Source organism: Zingiber officinale, chromosome 6B, assembly GCF_018446385.1.
Source record: "Zingiber officinale cultivar Zhangliang chromosome 6B, Zo_v1.1, whole genome shotgun sequence".
NCBI classification, from domain to species: Eukaryota; Viridiplantae; Streptophyta; class Magnoliopsida; order Zingiberales; family Zingiberaceae; genus Zingiber; species Zingiber officinale.
This window is the reverse complement of record NC_055996.1, coordinates 32,637,993-32,650,412: the sequence shown is the minus strand read 5'-3', so window position 1 is coordinate 32,650,412 and position 12,420 is coordinate 32,637,993. Positions and strand designations below refer to the sequence as shown.

At 42.2% G+C, this 12,420-nt stretch overlaps 1 pseudogene; it reads left to right on the top strand.

Moving 5' to 3' along the window:
- The first annotated feature begins 4,895 nt into the window (after nt 1–4,895).
- Nucleotides 4,896–7,585, top strand: LOC121990062 (annotated as a pseudogene).
- The last annotated feature ends 4,835 nt before the right edge of the window (nt 7,586–12,420 follow it).

Here is a 12,420-nt window from a genome sequence, read left to right as displayed (position 1 = left end):
TCTGTGTTTTATTATAATCAAAGCATGCAGTTTATCCGTGGAGTTCAGTTCATATAATGGTAAATAAATTAAAGCATGCAGTTTATCCGTGGAGTTCAATTCATATAATGACAAATAAATTAGACGTTATGAACACGTTTATTATTATTATTATTTGCTTTGATTAATTTCTTTTATTTTTATGTGTGACATTGTTGAAATTGGTAAGTATTTTGGTAGAGCTCTAGAGGAGAAATATATAGTTTTTCTTGATTCATAAACTTTTGATTACAAAGCCTTTATATAGACTTGAAAGAAACTTAGGGAGCAAGTAACCTAGCAACTTAGAGGGCAAGTAACCTTAGAAACTTAGGGGGCAAGTAACCTTAGTGATGAGTAAACTTAAGTGATAACACATTAACTTTAACACTCCCCCTTAATGTGTTGTCGGATTCCAAGTTTGGCTCGGAGCTGTTGAAATCTTTCTCTCGGAAGTGCTTTTGTGAAGATGTCAGATAATTGCTCCTCAGATCGACAGAACTCAAGTTGAATTTCTTTATCTTCAATTGCCTGTCGAATGAAATGATGCTTGAGTGCTATATGTCGAGTTCGGTTGTGGTGAACTGGGTTCTTAGCCATAGCGATTGCAGATTTGTTGTCGCAGTGTAGCACGGTTCCTTCAATCTGATGGTGACCGAGATCAGCCAAGATTTTTCGAAGCCAAATTGCTTGTGAAGTGGCTACTGATGCTGAGATGTACTCGGCTTCCGCAGACGATTGTGCAACACTTTGTTGTTTCTTGGATACCCATGAGAATATTGCTGAACCAAAGGAGAAACAGTACCCCGAAGTGCTTTTCATGTCATCTAAGGATCCACCAAGATCACTGTCACAATATCCGACAAGATTAAGTGCGTGATTCTTCTGAAAGCTTAGACCGAGGTCAGTTGTCCCTTGAACATATCGTAAGACCCGCTTTGTTGCACCGAGATGAAAATGGCTCGGACTCTGCATAAATCTTGAAAGTAGACTTGCAGCATACATGAGATCAGGTCTAGTTGCTGTGAGATATAACAAATTACCAATGAGGCTACGGTAATAAGTGACATCCGCTGCTTTTCCTCCATCTTCCTTTTTCAATTTCTCCCCCATAATGAGTGGTGTAGAGACAGGATTGCATCCCAGCATGTTGAATTTCTTCAGAATCTTTTCTGCATATATCTTTTGGCAGATAAAGATTGTCTCTTCTTCTTGGTAGATCTCCATGCCCAAGAAATGTCGAAGTAGACCCATATCGCTCATTTCATACTTTTGAGCCATGTCATCTTTGAACTCTTCGATCATCTTCTCGTTGCTTCCAGTGAAAATTAGGTCATCAACATAAAGAGTGACTATAAGAACATCATTACCTTGCTGCTTGACATACAAAGTTGGTTCACTCTTGCTCTTTTCGAATTTTGTTCGGTTGAAATAGTTGTCGATCTCACTGTACCAAGCGCGAGGAGATTGTTTAAGTCCATATAGCGCTTTCTTAAGTTTGTAGACTTTCTCTTCTTTTCCTTTGAGGATGAAACCCTGAGGTTGATCTACATACACTTCTTCCTTCAATTCACCATTGAGAAATGCTGACTTGACATCAAGCTGATAAAGTTTCCACCCTTTGCTGGCGGCGAATGCAATTATAGCTCGGATTGTGTCTAGCCGAGCTACTGGGGCAAACGTCTCCCCGTAGTCAATTCCAGGCTGTTGAGAATATCCTTTGGCCACAAGTCTTGCTTTGTGTTTTTGAATGGATCCGTCTGGGTTGTGCTTTACTTTGTAGATCCATTTAACACCTATAACTTCTTTGTCTCTTGGTTTATCGACGAGCTGCCATGTCTGATTTTTTTCAATTACACGAACTTCCTCCTCCATCGCTTTTTTCCATGGTTCTTCTTTGATTGCTTCAGCAAAGTTCTCAGGCTCAATTGAGCAATAATTGCATGTAGCATATATATCGCTCAATGATCTGTACCTTTTTGGAGTTGCGCTTGGGGATGAGGAGTTTGATGAAGTTGGATCAGTTGAGCTTTCTTCGTTGGGTTGAGATGAGCTTGAATCTGGTGTGCTTGGCTCAATTTCATCTTCTTTGTTAGTACTGATCAGAATGTCTTTCTTTTCAACTTTGTTTTCTTCCCAATTCCATAAAGCATTTTCATCAACTTGAACATCTCGGCTAATAATAACTTGACCCAGCTGTAGGTTAAATAGTCTATAACCTTTGCTCATGGTGCTGTAGCCGACAAAAATACATCTTTCGCTAGATTCGTCAAGTTTGCTTCGTTTCTGTTTTGGAATTTGAGAATAGCAAATGCTTCCGAATACCTTGAGATGGTTCACCGATGGTCTTCTACCACTCCATGCTTCAAACGGAGTCTTGTTTGGTATGGCTGTGGTTGGGCATCGATTAGATAAATAAACGGCTGTGTAGACTGCTTCAGCCCAGAAGATTTTGGGTAAACCTTTCTCGTGCATCATTGATTTTGCCATTTCAACGATTGTCTGGTTTTTCCTCTCGGTAACACCATTTTGTTGAGGGGTGTACCTTACCGTTAGTTGCCTTTCTACTCCTTCATCTTCACAAAAATTGTGAAATTCTTTAGAAGTGTATTCTTTGCCTCTGTCACTTCTTAAGGTTTTGATGAAGCATCCACTCTGTTTTTCGACGAGACTCTTAAACTTCTTGAATATCATGAATACTTCGGACTTCTGCCTCATGAAATAGACCCAAGTCATACGAGTGTGATCGTCGATGAAAAGAATGAAATACCTATTCTGAGCATGAGAAAGGGTGTCCATCGGCCCGCAGACGTCGGTGTGGATAAGTTCCAACTTTTCTTTAGCTCTCCATGATACTCCTTTTGGGAAAGGTAATCGATGTTGCTTTCCAAACGCGCATCCTTCGCATACATGTTGCTTTCCTTCTATGTGAGGAAGTCCTTGCACCATACTCTTGCCAGATAACTCTTTGAGGCTTTGTAAATTGAGATGACCGAGTCGTCGATGCCATAAGGTTGATGTCAGGTAGTCCGAGGTAGAAGCTTGATGAGCTTTTAGGTCGGCATAATTGATGTTGAGAGCGAAGCTTCGATTGACCATTTTGATCTTTGTGAACACCTTTGACTTATCTCTCCTGTCAAATATAACACATTCATTGTTATCGAAGCAGAGCTTGTACCCATTTTCCACCAATTGTCCGAGGCTGAGTAAATTTTGACTCAAGCTCGGCACACACAAGACATTGTTGATGCAACTCGGTCCTTCCTTCGTCTCGATGGCGATTTTCCCAAGTCCTTTTGACTTTGTTTGCTCTCCGTTTCCAAACTGAACAGGAGCATTGATGCTAATGTCGAGTTCAGAGAAAATTTCTGAGATCGGCGTCATATGGTTGCTACATCCGCTGTCCAGCAACCATTTTCCTTGCTCCTTGTTGGTGGCCGTGTGACATACATAGAATGTTCCATGTGTCTCCTCAGCTGTTTGATTTTCTCCAACCTGATTTGCCTGATAAGTGTTCCTATTTCGGCAATCTTTGGCGAGGTGACCAAATCGATTGCATATTTTGCATCTCGATTGACCTTTGAACCAACAGTCCTTCTCGGAGTGATTTGGCTTATTGCAATTGCTGCAATTCGATGAGTTGTCTTTTCCTTTTCCTTTTGAGATACGTCCACCTCGTCCTCTTGATTTCCATCCAAATCGTGATTGGCCTTCTCGTTCGTTGTTACCAATTTTGAGCTTTGATTGGAATGCACCCTCTATTGGCTTCTCAGAATGTCTGGACAATCTTTGCTCGAACGATTTTAGGGACGCCATCACTTCTTGAACGGTGAGTGTTGTTAGGTCCTTTGTTTCTTCAATGACGGCAATAATGTGATCATATTTCTCAGGAAGACAGATGAGAATTTTGCGTACCAGCCTTTGATCTGTAATATCTTCACCATGAGATTTCATTATATTGACCAGATCAAAGATTCTGGTTGAGAATTCCATGAGTGTTTCTTTCTCCTGCATCTTGGCATTTTCGAAATCCTTGAGTAGTGATTGGAGCTTAATCGCTCTTACTTTCACATCTCCTTGAAATTCGCTCTGCAAGATCTCCCACGCATCTTTAGCCGTGTTGGCTCGCATGATTCTGGGAAATATAGCCTTAGTGACTACTCTTTGAAGGATTGAGAGAGCACTTGCGTCGGCTTGTCGAGACTTCTCTAATTTCTTCAGACCGGCCTCATTGAGGGCAGTGGCTTCCTCGGGCTCTTGTACTCCATTCTCCACAATCTCCCATTGGTTAAGAGATCGAAAGATGGTCTTCATCTTCACGTACCAGAAATCATAGTCTTCGCCATTAAACTCTGGAATGAGATGGTTGATGTTTGTTAAACTCGAGCTGGCCATGGATTTGGATTGGTAGAACCTGGACGCTCTGATACCAACTGTTGAAATTGGTAAGTATTTTGGTAGAGCTCTTGAGGAGAAATAGATAGTTTTTCTTGATTCATAAACTTTTGATTACAAAGCCTTTATATAGACTTGAAAGAAACTTAGGGAGCAAGTAACCTAGCAATTTAGAGGGCAAGTAACCTTAGAAACTTAGGGGGCAAGTAACCTTAGTGATGAGTAAACTTAAGTGATAACACATTAACTTTAACAGACATATAGGTGTCCTATATAATTATCCATAAATGGTCGATATATTTTATGCTTAGCAAAAATCAATCAAAAAATATTTAAATAATTAACTTTCATGTCCCTAAAATGAAAACATAAAAATTTAAATAATTAATGAATATGCCTCACATGTGCTCTTTAAAAAAAATACCCCCACTTGCATTACGTGAGCTTATAAGTAACCAGAGAAAGAGCTAGGCATCAACCACAAAACAGGCCACTTGTCATATTTCCTAATTAAGTATCTAATTAAGATGGAGAATGAAGAAATAGTTCGTAAGACATCGAAATATCATTCAAGTGTTTGGGGCGATTATTTCATCCAACATATTTCTCCTACTCTAGATACTGCCAAGGTATTTCATGACCCCTTCATACATTTAGTCCATATTTCTCACTCTATTTGTTTCATTAATCAACACATATTCATAAAATATATATGATCATTTACTTACACTTAGTTAAGGACAGATACTAGTTGAATATCATATTTGATGACACAGGAATCAAGTGTGAAAAGGGCGGAGGAGCTGAAGGAGCAAATAAAGAAGTTGTTTCAAGAAACCAGTGATGTATCAGAGCTTATGAATTTAGTCGACTCGATTCAGTTGCTCGGATTGGATTATCACTATGAGAAAGAAATAAATGTTGCACTTAGTTTAATCTCTGCAGCAGATGCTAAGAACTTTGGGCTTTATGAAACTTCTCTTCGATTTCGATTACTTAGGCAATATGGATTCTATTTGCCTGCAGGTATTATGCCAAATAAAAAATTAATATTTAAAGATCATTATTAAAACCTTGGGCTTATATGCTAGAAAATTTAGAAACTAATCAAATTGATTGTTCTATAATACTATTTATTTTTGAAGAATTGTGTGGCAATTACTAGTATTTTCCCACTATATATTGCAGATGTTTTTAACCGGTTCAAAGATGAGGAAGGGAACTTCAGATCAACATTGAATGAAGATGTAAAGGGATTATTAAGCTTATACAATGCAGCTTACCTTAGGATACACGGGGAGAATATACTTGATGAAGCCATTTCATTTACAAAGAAGCAACTTGTATCATCGTTGGGCAAACTTGAACAACCTTTACTGATATTGGTGTCGCTTTTCCTTGAGACACCACTATGTCGAAGAAATAGAAGACTCTTGACAAGAAAATATATACCCATTTATCAAGTGGATAAGAGTCGAAATGATGCAATATTAGAGTTAGCAAAGTTGGACTTCAATCTATTGCAATCTCTTCATCAAGAGGAACTAAAGAAAATTTCAATGTAAGCAAATTGAAATTTCTTTAAAGTGATTTCAAACACATCTATTTTCTTATATATTAAAATAATTGTCATGATTTATTTGATAAATACATGCTTAATTTATGTATTATAGTTTAAACTAATTGTCTTTTTTTTATATATATATTTATTCTTGGTGATGTATTTTGAAGATGGTGGAATGATTTAGCACTTGCTAAGTCTCTTACTTTTACCCGTGATCGAGTGGTGGAATGCTATTATTGGATTCTTACTGTGTATTTTGAGCCTCAATATTCTCGTGCAAGATTGATTTAAACCATGGTCATCTCATGTCTATCACTTATGGATGACATATATGATAATTATAGCATACTGGAAGAGAGCCAATTATTAACTGAGGCAATTCAAAGGTTTGTTTTAATTGTATCCATTATTTTACTACATTTTTTGTATCACTTAATATTGCAATTAGTTAAGTATTTCATATAGTTAATAAAATATCATAGAAAAAATAAATTCAACACAAAATCAACAAAAATGTGTAAAATGATAAGTTACAAATCCAATTATAAAAGAGAAGAAAAAAAAATGAAAGTATAATATATATATATATATATATATATATATATATATAGTCATTGCTTCTAATTTATTTCAAGTTAATTTTGATATTCTTTGTAAAACTTTAAGATAAATTGATTGTATAATTAGTCACTTATACGCATTAGTTTACACAATCCAGGTGGGAACCTCAAGCCGTTGATCAAGTACCAGAATACTTAAAGGATTTCTATCTTAAGTTACTGAAGACGTTTAGGGAAATTGAAAATGAACTAGAAAGTGATGAAAAATACCGCATATCATTTCTTCAAGATATGGTAAACCAATACATGAAAAATTATTATTTTCTCTCATTAGCTGTTCAAATATAAACTAATTAATTATATTTATTATTTTTGTAGATAAAAGCTTTATCAAGATCTTTCTTTACAGAAGCCAAGTGGGGAATTGAAAAATATGTGCCGACACTAGAGGAACATTTAAGTATCTCACTAATCACCACTGGATATCCTGTGCTTATATGTGCCTCTTACATAGGCATGGGTCTAGTGGCAAGAAAAGAAGCTTTTGAGTGGGTTGCTAGTTTTCCCAAAATCATTAAAGCTAGTAGTTTAATTTGTAGGCTCATGGATGATCTAAATCCAAGTGAGGTAATTATTTAAGATAATTTCTTTAGTAGATGTTTAATGATATTTTCTTTGTGACTGTTTCATTTGAACTTTTGCAGCTTGAGCAAGAGAGAGACCTTGCAGCTTCCACAATAGAATGTTTTATGAAACAGTATGGCATGGATGAAAAAGAGACATACAAGAAACTAATGGATATGCTGGAGGATGCATGGAAGGATCATAACAATGAATACCTCAATTCAACACTAGTACCTCGACTTTTAATTGAAAGAGCAATGAACTTTTCAAGAGCAATGGAAGAATTTTATAAATACACCGACACATACAGTAGTTCCAAAACTATGATGAAAGATAATATATCTATGGTGTTGGTTGAATCTGTTCCTATTTAAGAGAGTCACACCCTTTCTAGCTAGAGGCTGAAATAAAAGTCAACCAACATTCGTAATATGAGGCTACTCTATCTATATTTAAATAAAGTGATCAAACTCGAGTTGGATGATCAATAATGTGTTATTGAAATATATGAGGTATATTTCCTATTTAATAAAATAATTGTGTGCTTGGTTACTGTAATTTGTGATGATTTTTATTTTATTAGTATTTAATCTAGATAAAATCAAGAATTGATGCCAACGAATGAGAGGGACTTAATTTATGTAGCCCCTCATTTAGATGTAGTGTTTGTATGGCACTCTAACAAGGTGAAGATTAATGATAATAATGGAAATAATCTCTAATTGATTTTAATTAATTGAGATTTATTATATTTGACACATAATCAAGATCAACATTGATCCCGTCCGAAGGCTGAGTCGGACGGAGGCTGGTCGCGGTGGCCTGGTTGTTGACGGAAAGTCGTAGGTGATCTGACTCTCACGGGTGGCTGACACTGCTGCAGGACCCTGCGCACACTCAGACAATCCCCCTCCTCACGTTAGAGACCAAAACCTAGGAAAAAGTCCCCGAATCAGGCCCTCCGACGCTCAAGTCAGGTCCCTTTTTCCCCAGAAGAAACAGAGAGAGTCGAAAATGAAAAGTTGTGAAAGGAAAAAGTGACGAGAGTGCGCGTACCCGCGTACGAGGAATCTCCTCCTTTTTATGCACCCGCCTCGCTTCCAGAACCTGCCCCTCCTGTCAGAAAACGTTAGACGCTGGGCTTTGTCGTGTAGCTGCTATTGGTCGTGAAGGCATCTTCCTGTTTAGGAACCTCCGCCTTTACACATGGGCTTTATCTTGTAGTGAGGGACACCTGTCAGGCCGCTATTGGTCATGAGAACATCTTTTCCTTTAGAAACCTCCGCTTTCGCACATCTCACTAGTATGTGATGATTAACCTTGACGGACAATTGTGCTCCTTCCATTCCTGCACAGCTTGGCTCATCCTATTTATCGCGGTCGGCATCTACCTCGCACCCCTCGACCAGATCTCGCCTCTAAGCGCTACTTGTTAGTCGGGCTGGCCCTACGCAGCCCTGTCGCTTCTGACCTGTGACTTATGGCTTGCCCTTCCGGATCTTCGAGTAGCAGACCCGCAGACAGAACCGTCTCTGCACAGCCCTGCTGCTTCCAACCTTTGATTCGTGGCTTGCGCTTCCGGGCCTTCGAGTCGCAGACCTGCAGACCGAGCCGTCTGTACCCAGCCCCATCGCTTCCGATCTATGATTGTTTCTTGCGCTTCCGGGCCTTCAAATTGCAGACCTGTAAATCGGGCTGTCTCTACCTAGCTCTGCCGCTCCTGACCCATGAGTACTTGCTGGCCCTCGACCGTAAGCCCGTAGATCGGGTTGTCTCTATATAGCTCTGCCGCTCTTGACCCATGAGTACTTGCTGGCCCTTGACCGTAAGCCCGTAGATCGGGTTGTCTCTATATAGCTCTGCCGCTCTTGACCCATGAGTACTTGTTGGCCCTTGACCGTAAGCCCGTAGATCGGGCTGTCTCTATATAGCTCTGCCGCTCCCGACCTATACCCGGTGTTCCGCCTGTCGTCTCCCCTTGTCTTTCGACTACTTTGCCTCCTTGATCAACAAGTCCTCCTGGCCTCTGACTACCCCACATGCTTGCCTTTGACTGCCTAGCCCACCTGACCATTGACTGCTGAATCACCCTGACTATTGACCGCCACGTCCTCTTGACTTTTGACCGCTATATGACCTTGACTTTTCTAACCCTTTCCTCTTGGGCCCTCCATTGCCACCCGTATCACAAGCCTCCCTCACAAGTCTAGTCGAAGGAGGACGAAAGTCTGACTGACAAGACCTCAGCACATCTTTAAGATCTCAGCATATCTTTGTGACCTCAGCCTATCTCTGTGTCACTGCCTCAGCATATCTCCGCACGTTTTGCTTCCTGCCTCACGCATCAACCTTTGTGTCGCGTCGCCTGGGATACCATGCCTCCTTAATTGCTTTGCCAGTAGCTTGGGGTACCGTGCCCCCGTAGTTGCTTTGACTTGGCCACTCACCTTCTTTATAAAGAGCCTCACGGTCACTTCTTTATTCCATCCTTCCTCTTTCATGCCTTCCTACTTCCTTTTGCTAACCCGTGTTCTACCAGCTTCTTTGCCACATGATGCCGTCTCCTTCTTCTGAGGAGGTTGATCAACCACCCTCCCAAGTGATGATCAATCAACTCGCCTCGCTACTTTTCACGAGAGAATGCGAACTGGAGCGCGTGTCCCAAGAGCGGGCTCGCCAGACGGCCGCTCTGCATTCTATGGAAGCTCAGTATCATCTCGCAAAGTATTGCATGCATGCGGAGAAGGCGAGGAAAGAGGAATGCCAGGCTAGCCTATAGCGCCAACTCAGCCTTCAGGCACGCTTGAAACAAGAGCATGAAGCGGAGCTGTCTCTCCTCCGTGCGTATCTTGAAGACAAGCAAGACACGATCGCCCGGCAACAAATAGTCATCGACTCCCTCCACGCGCAGCTGGCTCGAGCCTTCAAAGCCCCAGAGGCTCCCGAGTCCCCAGACATTTCTTCACATGACAGTGCTCATTCTCCATGACCAATCCTTTCCCCGAGTTAAGACTAGCTCGGGCTATAGTTGTCTCAGTGGCTCCTTCCCCACAAAACGTTCCCTCTTGTAGCCTTAGCTGTATCGCCTGCTTATGGAACTGTGCTACTGTACCTGTATATCTGTCCTTCTCCGGCGTAGTCTTTCCTGCACAAATTTCATCTAGCAAGCATTTTTAGAAGCTGGCCCGTATGTGAGAGCCAAGAGTTGCTTCATGATTCCTTTTCATGTATGAATTTTGGATAATAAAATCGACATAGTGCTTGAGACTTAAAACTGTAATGAACGTGCAAAACCTGATTTCGTAGTTAATATTGACGCTCTAGGAGTAGGGTAGATGGCCTCCCGCATCCCTTGCCCTGCGTATTTGCTGCATATTTGCAATTTGCGTAAAATAAAGCCAGATGTAGCTGACCTGATTATTGAAAATGTTCCGCTCAATGTGAGGCATATCCCTCTGAAAGGTAGTCAGGTGTGGGCGCCGAGCTCACTTATGGTTTTCGCAGGGGAGTTGATTTTTGATCCCCGAGTGGGGCTCGACCTGAAAGGTCGTTGGGCGAGAGGACAGAGCTCACTTTTGATTCTCGCATGGGAGCCGACCTGAAAGGTCGTTGGGCGTGAGAACAGAGCTCACTTATAACTCGCACTGAGGCGAGAGTCTGGGACTACCGACCTAAAAGGTCGTTGGGCGTGAGCACAGGGCTCACTTATAATTCTCGCATGGGAGCCGACCTGAAAGGTCGTTGGGCGTGAGAACAGAGCTCACTTATAACTCGCACTGAGGCGAGAGTCTGGGACTACCGACCTAAAAGGTCGTGAGCACAGGCTCACTTATAATTCTCGCATGGGATCGGGAAGGTCGTTGGGCGTGAGAACAGAGCTCACTTATAACTCGCGCTGGGAGTGCGGGACTACCGACCTAAAAGGTCGTTGGGCGTGAGCACAGGCTCACTTATAATTCTCGCATGGGAGCCAAGGTCGTTGGGCGTGAGAACAGAGCTCACTTATAACTCGCCTGCGCGAGTCTGGGACTACCGACCTAAAAGGTCGTTGGGCGTGAGCAGGCTCACTTATAATTCGCACTGGGGTGAGAGTCTTTCTCAATGGGAGCCGACCTGAAAGGTCGTTGGGCGTGAGAACAGAGCTCACTTATAACTTCGACCTGAAAGGTCATTGGGCAAGGTCGTTGGGCGTGAGCACAGGCTCACTTATAATTCTCGCATGGGAGCCGACCTGACCGACCTAAAGGTCGTTGGGCGTGAGCGAGAGCTCACTTATAACTCTCGCATGGGAGCCGACCGAAAAAGGGACTCCAAGCACCCACTTGGTTGGGCGTGAGCACAGGCTCACTTATAATTCTCGCATGGGACACGAATACTTTAGGCGTGAGCAGGCTCACTTATAACTCGTGCGTCTGGGACTACCGACCTAAAAGGTCGTTGGGCGTGAGCACAGGGCTCACTTATAATTCTCGCATGGGAGCCGACCTGAAAGGTCGTTGGGCGTGAGAACAGAGCTCACTTATAACTCGCACTGGGGCGAGAGTCTGGGACTACCGACCTAAAAGGTCATTGGGCGTGAACACAGGGCTCACTTATAATTCTCGCATGGGAGCTGACCTGAAAGGTCGTTGGGCGTGAGAACAGAGATCACTTATAACTCGCACTGAGGCGAGAGTCTAGGACTACCGACCTAAAAGGTCGTTGGGCGTGAGCACAGGGCTCACTTATAATTCTCGCATGGGAGCTGACCTGAAAGGTCGTTGGGCGTGAGAACAGAGCTCACTTATAACTCGCACTTCGGCGAGAGTCTGGGACTACCGACCTAAAAGGTCGTTGGGCGTGAGCACAGGGCTCACTTATAATTCACGCATGGGAGCCAACCTGAAAGGTCCTTGGGCGTGAGAATAGAGCTCACTTATAACTCGCACTTCGGCGAGAGTCTGGGACTACCGACCTAAAAGGTCGTTGGGCGTGAGCACAGGGCTCACTTATAATTCACGCATGGGAGCCAACCTGAAAGGTCCTTGGGCGTGAGAATAGAGCTCACTTATAACTCGCACTGAGGCGAGAGTCTGAGACTACCGACCTAAAAGGTCGTTGGGCGTGAGCTCAGGGCTCACTGTAGGACCGTTAGATTCGATAGAGGGGGGGTGAATATCGATTCGAAAACTTAGAGTATAAACGCAGCGGAAAAGTAAAATAGACACAAATGTTTTTTACTTCGTTCGGAGCCTGTGACGACTCCTACTCGAAGGCCCG